This window comes from Dendrobates tinctorius, unplaced genomic scaffold (assembly GCF_039654945.1).
Source record: "Dendrobates tinctorius isolate UK_male_01 unplaced genomic scaffold, ASM3965494v1 ptg000272l, whole genome shotgun sequence".
In the NCBI taxonomy this organism is placed as follows: Eukaryota; Metazoa; Chordata; class Amphibia; order Anura; family Dendrobatidae; genus Dendrobates; species Dendrobates tinctorius.
This window is the reverse complement of record NW_027361939.1, coordinates 2178121-2196157: the sequence shown is the minus strand read 5'-3', so window position 1 is coordinate 2196157 and position 18037 is coordinate 2178121.

Genomic DNA, 18037 nt, shown 5'->3' with positions numbered 1-18037 from the left:
GTATCTTATTTCAAGCACAAAAAAACTTTTTGCATTCCATTGGAAAGACATATAACCTCCATTTATTGGAGAGCTACAATGAAAGATAAGTAATATAATCTGGTTGGAAAGAGGAGTCTATTATCATAAACATAACTTGATTTGCCAATTTGAAAAGATATGGATTCCTTGGTTGGATTCTCCAGGGCTGCCCACAAATCATCTAATTAGAGAAACAATATTTATAGTGCTAACCCTTTAATTGTAAGTCTTCTTTTTTCTTCCTTCTCCCCCTTTGATGAATTTTATACTCTGTTATTCAAGAACTGCTCTGAAAACAAAATTCGTCATCTCTGGAATGTTGGGATTTGAGATTACGGTTGGTTAGGCAACTGAAGTTGCTAGACTTTATCTCTGTTTTATATTATGGAATTGTTATGTCATTTATGCTATTTGGAAAATGGAAAATCTGTGTTTGGCGTTTCCAATAAAAGTGACTTAATTTAAAAAAAAATAACGGCACAGGTCCATAAAGTTTAATCTTTGTCTATTAATTGTATATTATTTTTCTTTAGAAACTATTTATGACCCTTAATGTCATTAGTTATGAGATAAGCATACTGTAAAGCCCTTTTTCTTTCTGCCGTTATTACCTCTTGTAATAGAGAAGGCAAACAGTTACCCTGTAAAGAAACCTTTCCCGATTAGATATTTACTGTAATTCACCTCAACCCACAGTGAATGTTTCCTGATTGTTTGTAAGGTTTTTAGAAAGAATAAATTACAAGCCAGGTATTTTTAATAGACCACACATGTATTTATATATTTAAGTGAAGTCACATCTGAGGCATCTTGTTTCTGAACTAAACAAGCCATATTTTTCTAACCTATCATTGTAGGAGAAACATCCTAATACATGTATTAATGTAGTAGCCCGCATTTGAAACCACTATGGTATTCCAATATCCTGAATAGAACATCAGGCTCAAAACTGCACCCAATATTCAAGAAGAGGCCTTGCAATGGATTTATAAAGGAGCTTGAAAAAAGTTTTCACCACTTAGTAACAAAGGGAACGAGACCAAAAAGATTTATGGGCATCAATTTTAAAGGCTAAGTAGTAGCCACACAGACTCTGTGATATTTGTATTCCCTTTTATATGTTCCCTACAGTACATCAACGTGGTTCAGATTTTGAATTGAGGCATATAATAAACTGGGTATACTAATAGATCACAGACTGAACATGAGTCAACAGTGTGATGCAGCAGTAAAAAAGGCAAATGCAATTCTAGGATGTATTAACAGAAGCATACAGTCTAGATCACGTGAAGTCATTCTTGCCCTCTACTCCTCTTTGGTCAGACCTCATCTGGAATACTGTGTCTCAAGAGGAAGAGAGGTCCTAGAGAAACTTGACACTGAATCATTTTAGAAATCAACAGTTAGAGAGATCAGGCTTTTTTTTTAAAGGAGACGTAACAACATCTTTATTGAACAGATTAAAGAGCATGTATGAAATATGCATAAATGTGAGAACAAGTGTTTATTAGAATACAAATAGAATAAACAGGAGGAGGACATACAAGAACAGGCAAGAAAAAGGCGGCTATACCTGAATACACAAATAATACCTTTCAAATTAGCTGCACTACAAAATGAATGGAACACTCACATGTAACATGCATAAACCATAGTATCTAACATGCAGGTAGAAAATAGTGCAACTAGACATGCACATCATGGTCTAAACGTGTATAACCAAGGGTCATCAGTAATGATAACATCTGTGGTGCAAATGCAGATAAGGTAAAGTGCATATGCAACCAGGTAAGTAGTCACCAGGGGTATATGTGCATATAAGTATAAGGCTCATATACTAATAGTCAATTAATCAATAAAAAAAATTTAACTGTGATAGGCTATGATAAATAAAAACCTTAGTCACTAATAGCTGCATAAAATTAAGTGCAATAAATGACCAGCCATGGTATACATATATAGACTGAGCAGTTAATAAAATATCTATATACATAATTGCCTTAAATTGTCCATCATCCACTTCCATCTGGATGTCCCCGTATCCCACAATCCACTGCGCCGCACCGAAAGTACGCCGACCGCCATTTTGGAACACCCGAGTGATGCCGCTCGGATGCAGGACGCAGCTGCGATCCCAATGCCAACTCAGATTCAGGACGTAGCTGCGATCCCGAAAGCCGCTGCTATACTGACCGCAGCTGGGATCCCAGCTGCCGCTCGGATCCAGGCCACTGCTGGGATCACAGTTGCCACTCGAATTCAGGCTGCCGCTGTGATCCTGACCGCTGCTGGGATCCCGGCTGCTGGTTGGATCCCAGCCTCCGCTTGGATCCCAGCCGCCGCTCGGATCCAGCCTGTCGCTGTGATCATGATGCTGTGAAAGGGGTGTAATGAAGGGGTTATAATGTGAGGGTGTAATGAGAGGGGGGTAATGAGAGGGATGCCGCCGCTGGACCCCCGCCAGGACCCACTGCCTAACTACACATGCTGGATCCCGCCGCTGCCTGCCCACCCACCTCCGTGCAGTCACAGCCAGCAGGAAAGACCGCGGCTTGAGGCCTGTGCTGGAGATTGGGTGCGGCCACCCTCTGGTGGCGCCACACACCATCTCCAGCACAGACTGCAAAACACCATCTTTCCTGCCGGTTGTGACTGCAAGGAAGTGGGTGGGCTGCCACCCCCAGCGCCACAAAGCTGCCCCCATCATGATGTTACTGCCCTCCCGATGCGATAGCATTGGGCACACATCTAGTAAAAATATAAATAGCAAAGTTGATGTTACCACAGAGTGCAGATATCTAGGTACCCACCACACCCGAAACACATTTTGTCTGAAAGGCTTCGCCCAGGTGTGGGTTAATCTTTTTAGTTTAACTTCTTGCTCGTCATAGTCACTAGAGTTTAGGAAACTATAGAAGTTCGGTGGATTTTTGACTGACTTTTAACTGAAAATCCCTCTACGAATTCTCTTCTGATTCAACATAAATCTGTTAGCGGAAAACATTGAGCTATTCTATAAATTTGCATCACAACCAATGGGTGCACTGTGAAGGTTGTTTCATTTCCATTGTAAAAAATTTGAACACCTTCCTGTAAACATCAATGCTTGTTAACCATTAAGGAGGAGGTGGAAAGGAGGGAGGAGGCATCACTCTTATGAATATAGTGGTTTCATAGCTAAGATTTCATTGTATTCAGTCTCCTTTGCTTTCATACAAATGACACTACAATACAGTAGCTAGTCGGAATGATGACTATAATATGATGCCATGAAGTTTGGGCAGCATGTTTTAATAACAAGTCTGCTTTAGTATTAAATGTAATGTAATTAATTTCTAGAGTAAGATATCATGTTGTAAATCTAATGGATAATAATAACATGAGGCAATCCCTGACAATCAGAGAACTTGTTAAGTTTATTGAGTCAAACAAAACAATGTGAGCATATAACAAAGATCTATGAACAATATCCACATGAGATGTATCATTTGGACATGCCCATGAATTTATCTTCATTATTTCTAAGTACTGTTCATTTTCATAAATGTCAATAACCCAAATATTGTTCAGCTTTATGACAGGATCAGAAAAGAACTCATTATTTTTCTTTGATCCACTTGACATACGGTAAAGAAACTAACGAAAGGCAATGTATTAACCAAGAGCATGTGTAAAAAGTCATCGTACTAAAACATGGTGGTATACACAACATTTATATTACCCAAGAAAAAAGAAAAGGTTAATGTTCTACATTGGTGGAGATATGTTTAAATGATTGGGGCAAGGATGAATGTCACAGATAGTGCCAACAATTTTTTTTTCCACAAACGGAAAACTTAATTTTTAGGATGGGTAGAGAAAAGCGATGAGCTATTTTACAATGAAGTCACTGGTGATGAAGACATGGCTCATACATAATTTGGTCTTTTTTGTGGTCAGTCACATATGGATTTGAAATCTGGATGATAAAGAAACAAAACAGAAGAAGAATCGATGCCTTCAATATGTGGTGCTTGAGAAGGATGTTATCAATACCATGAATGGCAAGAAGAACAAACAAATCAATTTTGGAACAAATCAAGCAAGCATCACCAAGCTACGACTTGCCTTCTTTGGACACATCATACCAAGAAAGCAATCAGTCAAGAAGGACATTATGGTTGGAAGGATAGAAGGAACAAGGCAAAGAAAGAGACAAGCAACCTGATGGCTTGACACTATCAAGATAATGGTGGCGAAGACCTTTGTGGACACATCTAGACTTGCACAACATCGATCTTCCTACAGATCATTCATTCACAAAGTTGCCATGGCTTGAGATCAGGCCAAAGGATGTTAAAAAGAACAAGAGAAAAAAATTAGTGCTTATCCTTCATGTAAACCTACACAGTGACCTTAAAAATGGAAGAAGGTAGAGAAAGGCTAAAAGTAAAGTGTTACGGTACTGCAGCACAGGTCTAGGGTAGGAGGGGGAAAACTGGCCCTGCACTGTGACTAGGCTGATGCCCTACGATAGAGTGGGCGACCCATTCCTTGTGAATAGACCCACCGATGATCCTAGGCTAATCTCAAGCGAAGACCTATAGATAGGGGGAAGGGGGTCTGTTGTGAATTCACTTTCTGGCTTACCTCAGGTTGCTAGTGAAGGTAGTGGAGCTGGTTGTATTAACAGAGTTCTCTTTCCGGGCTCCCTCTGGTGGTTACAGGAGCTAATGGAGCTGATCTAATTGACAGAGGCCTGCCACCTGATAATGAGGACGATGATTGGACATCGGGAGTCTCTTACTGGATTTTAAGACAGCCAACTCCCTCTATCCCTGCTGGTAAATTTCCCTGCCTCCTAAGATCTTAGTTTCCAGTTCAGTCCCTGCATGCTCAAGCTAAGTGTTCTTTGCTATTGTTCACATTTGATTTGGTTTTGTCTAATCAGTTTTGTGTGGTCAGCCAGCCCCGGCTGGGGCTGTGCTGAATTTCCATCCTTATGTTACTGTTTGTGTCAGTTTGTTTTTTGTCCCTTATTATATTGGCCTCTTTTTGCTCTGCTTTCAGAATATGCCAGAGTGCTGATATAGTGGGAGAAGTCTAGTGACTTCAGAGTTTTTGCTATCAGAAGTGTTGGACATTTTTGCAGGTTTTTTTGCGTGATTGCAGACAGTGTCTTTCCTTTCCTGTCCTTTCTAGTTAGTGTGGGCCCCATCGTTTGCTCAGCCTATTTCCCTACCTGTATTTGTGTTTTCATCTTGTCTCACCGACAATATATGTTTGGGGGCTGTCTATTCCTTTCGGGTCTGCTCTGGGGCAGTTTAGATTTCCCCTTTTCTTGCTTTAGGCTTATTTAGTTCTCCGGCTGTGTTGAGGCATCTAGAATCATCGTAGGCACGCTCCACGGCTACTGCTAGTTGTGTGGATAGGATCAGGGGTCTGCAATCCGCTTAGTTACCAACCTCTCTGGTTTTCTGTAGCTTAGCTTGGTCTTGTTTTCCTCCTTGGTGACCCAATCCTAACAGAGGTCCCTGAAAGATGTAATGACTGGGTACAAAAACTAGTCATCTCCTGATAGAAACACAGAGAAGGCTGCAGAAACAAACTCAAAACAGAAACTAAGACTAGCAGAACCAGAGGTTGCAGCACTGCACTAATTAAACACACAGAAAGCAAAGCAAGGCTCCAAGCCAGACTTCAAGCGGATTAACACTGTTGTCCAACAAGGAATGGGAGACAGGTGCAGGTTAATAAAGGGTGATTCAATCACCTGACCAAAGACAAACCCAGCATCAGTGGAAAAAGACCAGCTGCCAGAACACTACAAGAAAATGGTGGATAGTCAAAAATTGAGCAGATTATAACAGTACCTCCATTTTAACGAGGATCCCCTGGATCCTCTAGGCCGAAGCCTTATTTGGAAATCTCCTGTGAAAAGCCTTACTCTTGAGGCTGAGACGTCCACAGCTTTCACCCAGGAATTGTCCTCAGGACCGAAACCCTTCCAGGACACGAGATACTGTAAGCCTCCTCTGTGCCACCAGGAATCAAGAATGTATGAAATCTCAAACTCACAGTCCTCATTAATTGGAAGAGCACACGGCATAGCCACCTTATCAGGCGTGTCAACTTTCTTCAGCAAAGATACATGAAAAACTGATTTAATTTTCCAAGACGAAGGAATGTCCAATCTGACCGCTGCCAAGTTGACAATCTGAGCCACTTTGAAGGGTCCTACAAACTTAGGCCCCAATTTTTTATGAGGGATCTTTAAAAGCAGATTCTTAGAGGACAACCAAACCATGTCTCCAACAACAAACCTCGCCTCCCTTCTTTTCTTGTTAAAATATTTTAGACCTCCTATTAGCCTGATTCAGATTATGGAGCACACTGGTCCAAAACCTTTCCAAATTTCCAGAAAATCTCTCCTCCTCAGGCACCGCTGCCCCAATCCTAGAAAAAGGACCAAAAGATGGACGCTTCCCAGTACAACAAAAAAAGAACACCCAGCCGAAGAAGACGTATGATTATTGAGAGCAAACTCAGCTAATGGTAGATATTTCAACCACATCTCCTGATTGTCTGCTACGAAACATCTCAAAAACTGCTCAACGTCCTGGTTCTTCCTCTTGGTCTGTCCATTGGACTCCGGATGATAACCTGATGAAAATGACAAATGAACCTTAAGTCTGTCACAAAAGGCATGCCAAAATCAAGCCACAAACTGTGGTCCCCTATCGGAGACAATGTCCATGGGGACACCATGGAGTCTGACAATCTCTTTCACAAATGCCCTGGCAAGTGTCTTAGCACAGGGTAATTTATTGAACGGGACCAGATGACACATCTTATTAAACCAGTCTACCACAACCCAGATGACAGAAAAACCCTCAGAGACCGGCAGGTCGGTGATAAAATGCATTGCAAGATGCGTCCATGGGGAAATAGGAACCTCTAATGGGCACAGCAACCCTGCCGCTGGGGCATGAGAAGCCTAAGGCCTAGCGCACACGGTACACTGATGCACCCACTTGACGATTTCTCTTAGCCACCCTGGCCCCCAGAATTTCCGACCGATCGACGTTTTAGTCTCGGCAATCCCTGGTTGACCTGCCAAACAAGACTCATGACTAGAGTTGAGCGATACCGTCCGATACTTCAAAGTATCGGATCGGAATGGATCGGCCGATCTTTAAAAAAAGTATCGGTATCGCCGATTCCGATACCGGAAGTCCCATTCAAGTCTATGGGACTTCCGGTATCGGAATAAGAAAAACCCTGTTTTTGCCTTGTACAGCCTCTCTGGGGTCTGTACGGGCCTTTCGGGGGGTCTGTGCAGGCTCCGGTGGTCTGTGCCGGCCTGCCGGGGGGCTGTGCCGGCCTGCCGGTGGTCTGTGCAGGCTCCGGTGGGCTGTGCCGGCCTGCCGGGGGGCTGTGCCGGCCTGCCGGTGGTCTGTGCAGGCTCCGGTGGGCTGTGCCGGCCTGCCGGGGGGCTGTGCCGGCCTGCCGGTGGTCTGTGCAGGCTTCGGGGGTCTGTGCAGGCATCGTCCGATGGGACTACAAGTCCCATCGGGCGATGCCTGCTACCATGACAGTGATTGACACATTAGCCAATGATGGGACAGTAGTAGTCCCATCATCCGGCTAATGTGTTAAATGTAAAAAAAAAAAAAAAAAATACTACATACATACTACATGCATGCTACATACATACTACATGCTACATACATACTACATGCTACATACATACTACATATATACTACATACATACTACATACATACTACATACATACTGCATGCTACATACATACTACATACATACTGCATGCTACATACATACTACATACATACTACATACATACTACATGCATGCTACATGCATGCTGCATGCTACATACATACTACATACATACTACATACATACTACATACATACTACATGCATGCTATATGCATGCTACGTACATGCTACATGCATGCTACATGCTACATACATACCACATACATACTACATACATACTACATACATACTACATGCATACTACATACATACTACATACATACTACATACATACTACATACACTCACTGGCCACTTTATTAGGTACACCTGTCCAACTGTGTGTTAAGACTTAATTTCTAATCAGCCAATCACATGGCGGCAACTCAGTGCATTTAGGCATGTAGACATGGTCAAGACAATCTCCTGCAGTTCAAACCGAGCATCAGTATGGGGAAGAAAGGTGATTTGAGTGCCTTTGAACGTGGCATGATTGTTGGTGCCAGAAGGGTTGGTCTGAGTATTTCAGAAACTGCTGATCTACTGGGATTTTCACGCACAACCATCTCTAGGGTTTACAGAGAATGGTCCGAAAAAGAAAAAAAATCCAGTGAGCGGCAGTTCTGTGGCCGGAAATGCCTTGTTGATGCCAGAGGTCAGAGGAGAATGGGCAGACTGGTTCGAGCTGATAGAAAGGCAACAGTGACTCAAATTGCCACCCGTTACAACCAAGGTAGGCAGAAGAGCATCTCTGAACGCACAGTGCGTCGAACTTTGAGGCAGATGGGCTACAGCAGCAGAAGACCACACTGGGTACCACTCCTCTCAGCTAAGAACAGGAAACTGAGGCTACAATTTGCACAAGCTCATCGAAATTGGACAGTAGAAGATTGGAAAAACTTTGCCTGGTCTGATGAGTCTCGATTTCTGCTGCGACATTCGGATGGTAGGGTCAGAATTTGGCGTAAACAACATGAAAGCATGGATCCATCCTGCCTTGTATCAACGGTTCAGGCTGGTGGTGGTGGTGTCATGGTGTGGGGAATTTTTTCTTGGCACTCTTTGGGCCCCTTGGTACCAATTGAGCATCGTTGCAACGCCACAGCCTACCTGAGTATTGTTGCTGACCATGTCCATCCCTTTATGACCACAATGTACCCAACATCTGATGGCTACTTTCAGCAGGATAATGCGCCATGTCATAAAGCTCGAATCATCTCAGATTGGTTTCTTGAACATGACAATGAGTTCACTGTACTCAAATGGCCTCCTCAGTCACCAGATCTCAATCCAATAGAGCATCTTTGGGATGTGGTGGAACGGGAGATTCGCATCAGGGATGTGCAGCCGACAAATCTGCGCCAACTGTGTGATGCCATCATGTCAATATGGTCCAAAATCTCTGAGGAATGCTTCCAGCACCTTGTTGAATCTCTGCCACGAAGAATTGAGGCAGTTCTGAAGGCAAAAGGGGGTCCAACCCGTTACTAGCATGGTGTACCTAATAAAGTGGCCAGTGAGTGTACATACTACATGCATGCTACATACATACTACATGCATGCTACATGCATGCTACATACATACTACATGCTACATACATACCACATACATACTACATACATACTACATGCTACATACATACTACATATATACTACATGCATGCTACATACATACTGCATGCTACATGCATGCTACATACATACTACATACATACTACATACATACCACATATATACTACATACATACAATACATTCATACAATACATACATAGACATACAGTACATATAACATAGAGTAACATACTTACCAATACTTTTCACATTGTTCCCCGAAGCCATTGTCTTTTCCGGAATAAATATTAACATAACAAACCACAAAAATACTCACCCACGATCCGAAGCAGTCCACGAGTGTGTCCCACGACGATCTTGGGTAGAGAACTGCAGCATCAGATGATGCTGCCGCTCTCTACGGGCTGCAGGAATCCAATGACGGAAGGTAGGTATCCTTCCGCACTGTATTCCTCCGCCACTTAAAAAAAAAAAAGTCCCTAGTCTCACTTTATGCCATTGCTGTGTGGGAATTTTTTTTTTTTTTTTTAACATTTAACACATTAGCCGGATGATGGGACTACTACTGTCCCATCATTGGCTAATGTGTCAATCACTGTCATGGTAGCAGGCATCGCCAGATGGGACTTGTAGTCCCATCGGACGATGCTTGCACAGACCCCCGGACATCAGCACAGCCCCCCGGCAGGCCGGCACAGCCCCCCGGCAGGCCGGTACAGACCCCCACAGGGTGCACAGACCACCGGCACAGCCCCCCGGCAGGCCGGCACAGCCCCCCGGCAGGCCGGTACCGACCCCGGGCAGTCCACACAGCCCCCCGGCAGGCCGGCAGAGACCCCCGGAAGGCCCGAAATGACGGCGCATCATGATGCGCACACACCGCGCATCATGATGACGTCAGGCCGTCAATCAACTTTGAACTTCCGATTCCGATGCCGAATTCCGATATTGAAAAAATATCGGAAGTCGGTATCGGAATTCCGATACAGCAAGTATCGGCCGATACCCGATACTTGCGGTATCGGAATGCTCAACACTACTCATGACATTCCGCAAACAAAGCTCTCCTCAGGGCTTTAGGCACAAATAATTTCCCATACAGAGTGTTGGTTGGGGCTACATCCTGGGCTTTATGAATGCTATTTTACAACTCAGAACCTAAAGCTACCACCTCTTTCTGCAGAATAGATTCCTCCTTTTCAGTATTAACCGCTGGGGAGAAACTTCGAGACAAAGCATCAGCTTTAACATTCTTTGTCCCAGGGATATATGTCACAGAGAAATGGAACTGGGCAAAAAACAATGCCCACCTAGCTTGACGAGCATTCAAATGTTTAGCACCATCCAGATAGATCAAATTCTTATCATCAGTAAAGACTTGTATAGGGGGTATAGCGCCCCCCAAAAAATGTTGCCAATGCTCAAACGCAAGCTTAATAGCCAGCAATTCTCAGTTACCAACATCGTAGTTGAGCTCTGCCTCGGAAAATTTATTAGAGAAGAACGCACAGGGATTTACCCCATCCTCTCCCTCTTGTAACAGAACAGCCCCCACTACTACTGATGAGGCATCCACCTCTACCAGAAAGGGCTTAGTCTCGTCTGTCTGGATCAACACAGGAGCAGAGCTAAACTTCTCCTTAGGATGCTCAAAGGCCTTATCAGCCTCAGGGGACCATTGGACAGTATTGGCACCCTTCTTAGTCAGATCAGTAAGGGGGTTTGGCGATAACAGAAAAATTCTTTATGAATTTTCTGTAATAATTAGCAAACCCCAAGAATCTCTGAATTGACTTCAAGCATTCAGGTCTAGGCCACTCCAATACCACCTGAACCTTCACCGGGTCCATCTCAAACCCATCACTGGAAACAATGTACCCCAAAAAACTAATTTTCTGTAAAGCAAACTCGCATTTCTCTAGTTTAGCAAAGAGTGAGTTTTCTCTCAGAATCTGAAGAACCTTGCGGACTCTTTGCCAATGCGACTTCAGATCGGGGGAGTAGATCAAAATATCATACAAATAAACGATAACACTCCTACTGATCAACGGCCTCAGAATGTCGTTGATGAAATTTTGAAAGAACGTCGGGGCATTTGTAAGGCCGAAAGGCATTACTAGACACTCAAAATGACCTTCAGGCTTATTAAAAACTGCCTTCCATTCATCGCCTTCTTTAATCCGCAGCAAATTATATGCCCCACGGAGATCAATCTTACAGAACTACTTGGCTCCAACTAATTGGTTAAACAAATACAGAATGAGGCAAATTGTAAAGATTGCGCACAGTGATCTTGTTAATCTACCTGAAATCCATACACGGCCTAAGACCCCCATCTTTCTTTTTGACAAAAAGAATCCCACAGCCACAGGGGACTTGAAGGGTCTTATATGACCTGCAGCAAGACAAGTCTGCAGGTATTTCTTTAAGGCCTCCCTCTAGGGTAGAGATGAGCGACTTTGCCTTTTTTCGGGTCGAGTCAGGTTTCATGAAACCCGACTTTCACAAAAGTCGGGTCAAACGAAATCGGCCGACTATAGGGAAAAGTCGGAGGCCGACTGAAACACGAAACCCAATGCAAGTCAATGGGGAAGTAAAGTCGGCAGGGAGTGGAGGACAGTAAACACACCTACAGTGCCCATTTCAATGCCAAAAACATCAATTCTTATAACTGAAGCTTGTCAACCTTAATTTACTTCCTAATAATAGTTACGCATTGAAAACTGGGAGTTATTTGGCTAAAGTTGTGGGGGGGTTGGGCTGGCTCCAGGTTTTCGTGTGCCCTGGGCCAAAGAGTGTCAGTGCGCCCCTTTAACACATACCACAACTCATGATGCTCCGATACGCCACAGAAATATAGGTATAGTACAATGACACAAACTTCACTGCTTACATGACATGACTGATCTATTTTAAATTGTGCAATAGCTCAAAAACAGGACAGCATATTACTCCATACAATGTTATGGCCACCACACTGTGCGCCATACAGAATAATGAGCCCCATATATTTCTCCATACCAAATAGTTAGTCACATATAATGTTCCATACATTATGAGCTCCACATAATGCTCCATATATAATGGGCCCCATTTGTAATGCTCCAGTGTATAATGTGCCCCTTAGATGCTGCTCCAGTGTCTGATCTGCCCCATTTACATTGCTCCAGTACATGATGGGCCTCATGGATGATGCTCCAGTGTATGATGGGCTCTAATAATGCTCCATATATAATGGGCCACATTTGTAATGCTCCAGTGTATAATGTGCCCCTTAGATGCTGCTCCAGTGTGTGATCTGCCCCATTTACATTGCTCCAGTACATGATGGGCCTCATGGATGATGCTCCAGTGTATGATGGGCTCTAATAATGCTCCATATATAATGGGCCACATTTGTAATGCTACAGTGTATAATGTGCCCCTTAGATGCTGCTCCAGTGTGTGATCTGCCCCATTTACATTGCTCCAGTACATGATGAGCCCTATTTTTAATTAACCCAGGCATGGTATGTGAAAAGAGCTCCATGGAGTAATCTGAGGTGTGTGCTTCCACATCCTTCACTTTTGGTGTGGGTGAAGGACACAAGGAAAGGGGTTGCTCCTGACCAGAAGCCTGCAGTTATGACTCAGTGCTTGCATTTTTTACAACTTCAGAAGAGGAGGCGATAGAGCTGGAGGCTGTGTCAGCAATGTAAGCCACAAACAATTCCTGATACTTCGGCTTTAAAAGCAGTCTACCTACTCACAGAAAAGGGAACCTTACAGGCCTTGCAGAGCTACACCATGACGCTGACTCAACACCTCCTGCCTTAGCTGCTATTGTGTTTTTGGCACTACCAGCAGATGCACCACCATCAGTACCAGGTGGCCCTCCACGCCCACATCTGCGTCCTCTTCCACCATACTTCCTCATGTTTTTGAAAATGGACCCAAAATGCCAGCAGATACATAGTACTGTATCATAAGCGTACAGCTCTATACAGTCTATGGATGACAGTAAATCTCCGTATATATTTCATGAGGCATACACAGACGCTCACAGGCTCAGTATGGATTACCCAATAAAATAACAAGATGAAAAAGGGTACAGTATCACCAGATAAAAGGTATATATAGTATAGTGTAAACATTCTAATTCTCCGTATACATTTCAGGAGGCAGACACAAACGCTCTCAAGCCCAGTATGGATTACACAAGAATATGAAAAGCTGTAAATGGGTTATGTAACACAAGCGTACAGCTGTATACAGTGTTGGGATAATCTTAAAGTTCCAAATATATTGCCGGAGTAACAGACAGACGTTTCCAGGCTCATTATGGATTACACCAGAATCTAAATAGCTAAAAAGGTTACTGTATCAGAAGTGTTCTGCTGTGTACAGTGTTGGCCAAATTGAAAATATTGGTATATATTTCCGTAGTCACCCTCAGACGCTCACTCAGTTTGGTTTTGACCATAATGAAAAATGTTGTAAAAAAGTTCCTGGATAACAAGATAGCAAGTATATATTTTTTTGGGACAATTGAAATCTCCATATAAATAGTCCCGTAGTCACTCTCAGACGCTTACACAGTATGGATTGGACCGTAATTAGTGTTGAGCATTCCGATACCGCAAGTATCGGGTATCGGCCGATATTAGCGGTATCGGAATTCCGATACTTAGTTCCGATACTTTTGTCATATCGGATTCCGGAATCGGAATCGGAATAGGAAGTTCCCATCATGCTATGAGCCTGCTTGCTTTGATTAAGCCAATGGGAATCCTCCGAAGTGTGGGCACATCCTGTTAGGCATGTAGGCATGTTAACTATTGGCATGGCTGTGATTGGCTGCCGAAATGATGTCATGATGCACTATAAAAGCCACCGCAGCCGCCATTTCTGGTCACTCTGCTGTGAATTCAGTTAGGGACAGGCTGCTGTAGAAGACTGTGAGGGACAGTTAGAAATAGCGATTCCACCAAACATCTAGTGCTTTACCCAGGCTACATAAACCACCACTGTAGCCTTCTTTGCCCTAGCAGCAGTGTTCACAGCTGTCTGCAAGGGCTGTGTGAGTGCAGCTCACGCTGTGGAGTGGGTCCTGCAGCCACGTCAGGCTGTAGGCCACCCAGTGTGATCACTGCTGCCTCATACATCTTTTATTTTTTGAGCTGCATTTTTTACATAATTTCAATCTAGTGTGCTTCCATCCGTATCCATATACGTTGGTTGCAAACACTAGTAGTAGACAGCGGAGCCTTTCTGCAGCCTTTCAGTGCTAGTGTCCACTTTGCTGCACTGTTCACGGCTGTCTGAGAGGTCTCTGACTGTGTGTGAGTGCAGCTCACGCTGAGTAGTGTGTCCTGCAGCTACGTCTGGCTGTAGGACGCTCAGCGTGCGTCAGTGCCTCACACATATTTTTATTTGAGTGCAGCTCATTTTTTCTTCTATTAGTGTGCATCCATCCGTCTCCATCTACGGTGGTTGCAAACACTATAAAGGAGTACACAGCGGAGCCTTTCTGCAGCCTGTCAGTGCCAGTGCCCACTTAGCTGCACTGTTGACGGCTGTCTGAGAGGCCTCTGACTGTGTGTGAGTGCAGCTCACGCTGAGTAGAGTGTCCTGCAGCTACGTCTGGTTGTAGGACGCTCAACGTGCGTCACTGCCTCACACATATTTGTCTTTGAGTGCAGCTCATTTTTTCTTCTCCTATTAGTGTGCATCCATCCGTATCCATCAACATTGGTTGGTTGCAAACACTATATAGGAGTAGATAGAGGAGCCTTTTTTTCTGGCTTGTGCCCTGCCGGCGCAGCCAGATTAGTATTACCCAATTTTTTTGGAGCCTCATCTTTTGCATTGTAGGTTACCTGCCTGCATTGTAATAGCTCCAAAAAGTTGGTGATACTATCAGTTTCAATTCTTTGTTCACATACTTTGAGTTTGTTTCCAACAAAGAAACCACAAAAAAAGTTCACCAAACACTACATTTTGAACTTGTGTAGGCCACATCAGCTCCTATTAAAGTCTAGTCCACACACACACACACTTCATAAAATTAGTGTTTCTTGTACCTGTAACCAGCTGTTCAGGAATAAGCACACTAAGGCCCCCCTTTGTACTTTTTTGCCTATCTTAAGCAGTCTTGCAAGATGAAGAAGGCAGGGAGTAAGGCGCGTGGGCGTGGGCGTGGGCGTGGAGTTTCAGCAGGGAGAGGACGTGGGGATTCTGCAGGGAGAGGACGTGGGGATTCTACAGGTAGAGGACGTGGGGATTCTGGGCCTGCTGCGGGCACCAGTGGATCAGCATCCCCCAGTTTTAGCAGGCAACAGTCCTTTATGCGCAGCTTTGTAGGACCTCAACGTACCCCACTGCTGCGGGAGGAACAAATTGAAGCCGTTGTCGGATGGATGGCAGCTAACGCATCGACTTCAATTACTTCCGCATCCTCTCAGGGTCAGAGCACCGAAGAGCAACCATCTGTCTCTTCACCACCTGCCAAAGTGCCCAGGCAGTCAGAGAGACATGGACAGGAGCCATCACAGTCTCTACTTCTGTTCTCGGAATCTGTTGGCTTGGAAAGAGGGGGCCAGCCAAGCAGCATTCCTGAATGTGAAGAAGAGGGAGTATGCAGTGATGCGCAACTTCTTTGTCCCTCTGAATCTGAAGAGGCGAGTGGGCCAGTGCCTATGGTCAGCACACCTCAGTACGCATCAGATGATGACGAGACTCAGTTGCCACTTTCTGGTGCGTACGGTGCTGGCGAGACAACCCCGGAGAAGCAGCTGTTTGAAGAGGGGAGGGAAGATGATGAGGTCCTTGACCCATCATGGCGTGAGCAACAGGAAGGTGGTGGGAGCAGCTCGGAGGAAGAGATTCCCCTACCGGCCAAAACAGGAGGCAGAGGGAGGGGGAAAACTTGGTTGCCTGTACCCTCCACTTCGGCACCCGTTAGGAGCATTCCTCCTTCCAAAGGCAAACCGGGCGCTCACAAGAGTTGCAGTGCGTGGTCCTTTTTTGACACAGTTGCAGATGACATTTGCTTTATCAAATGCAAGCTGTGTCATCAGAGAGTCAAAAGAGGGAGAAATGTCAGCAACCTCAATACCACAAATATGTGGAAACATGTGCGCACCAAGCACGAGTTGGAGTTGCAGAGACACCCTGAAGACGTAGGCCAACGTACAGCACCACCTACCACCTCTTCAGTTCGTGTTGGGCCCTCTTCCTCCAGCTCACACACTGCTGGTTCGGCTTCCTCACAGGATCGCCAAGGAAGAACCTCTGCCACTGTTGTCCGGAGACCCTGTCAGATTACACCCATAGCAGCACGTTCCCATCCATCACAGCCATCGGTAGCACAGGCATGGGATAAAAGGCGCCCTTACTCGGCAAACCATCCCCGAGCACAGTCTCTGAATGCTGGCATTGCCAAACTTCTGGCAGTTGAAATGCTGTCATTCAGGCTGGTGGACACTGACACCTTCCGGGACTTAATGGCATTGGCAGTCCCCCAATACAACGTGCCCAGCCGCTTTTATTTCAGCAGGCGAGCCGTCCCTGCCCTGCAGAAACATGTTGAGGGCAAAATAAAACATGCGCTACTAAACGCCGTTAGTAGCAAGGTCCACCTGACCACCGATGCGTGGACCAGTAACCATGGACAGGGACGATACCTTTCCCTCACTGCCCACTGGGTCAATGTTGTGGAGCCGGGTACGGATCTGGAGAGTGGCGCTGTACGTGTTCTTCCAACGCCACGGATTGCAGGACTCCAGTCTGTACACATAGACTCCTCCTCCTACTCAAGTTCCTCAGAAACAGCAGAGCAGGAGCCTGTTACGACCGATATGAGCACAGCCGTGGCCAAACGTCAACAGGCTGTACTCAAATTAATTTCTTTGGGGAATCGAAGCCACACAGCGCAGGAGCTCTGGAATGCTATCAAGCTGGAGAGCGATGTGTGGTTTGGGCCAGCGAATCTCCAGCCGGGCTTGGTAGTGTGTGACAATGGCCGAAATCTGGTGGCAGCTCTTGGCCTAGGCAACCTCACACACATCCCATGTCTGGCACATGTTCTTAACTTGGTCGTGCAGAGCTTTCTGAGGGACTATCCGGATCTTGCTGCACTGTTGCACAAGGTCCGCATAGAGTGCGCTCACTTGCGACGTTCCAGCACGGCAATATCGCGCCTCGCTGCTCTGCAGCGACGATTTGGCCTTCCGGAACATCGCATCATATGTGACCTACCCACCCGGTGGAATTCAACGTTACATATGTTGGAGCGGTTGTGTGAGCAGCAGGCAGCAGTCATGGAGTACCAGCTGCATCAGGCGCAAACAAGTCGCACTGTGCGCCGTTCACACTTCAGCACCATTGAGTGGGCCTCTATGAAGGACATCTGCCTCGTTTTGCGTGCCTTCGATGAATCCACGCGGATGGCGAGTGCAGATGATGCACTAGTCAGCATGACTGTCCCCCTTATCTGCCTGCTTCAACAAACACTGCAAGCACTAAGGGATGAGGTTTCAGAAGAGGTGGAGGATGAGGAGTCCCAAATGCCATCTGCTTCTGGACAGTCTGCGCTACGTGTTTCCTCACAAAGGCCTAGGCAGGGGACACTTTGTGAGGAGGATGAGGAGGAGTCGATGGAGGAGGAAGACATCTCTCCAGAGGAGGGAGGTACACAAAC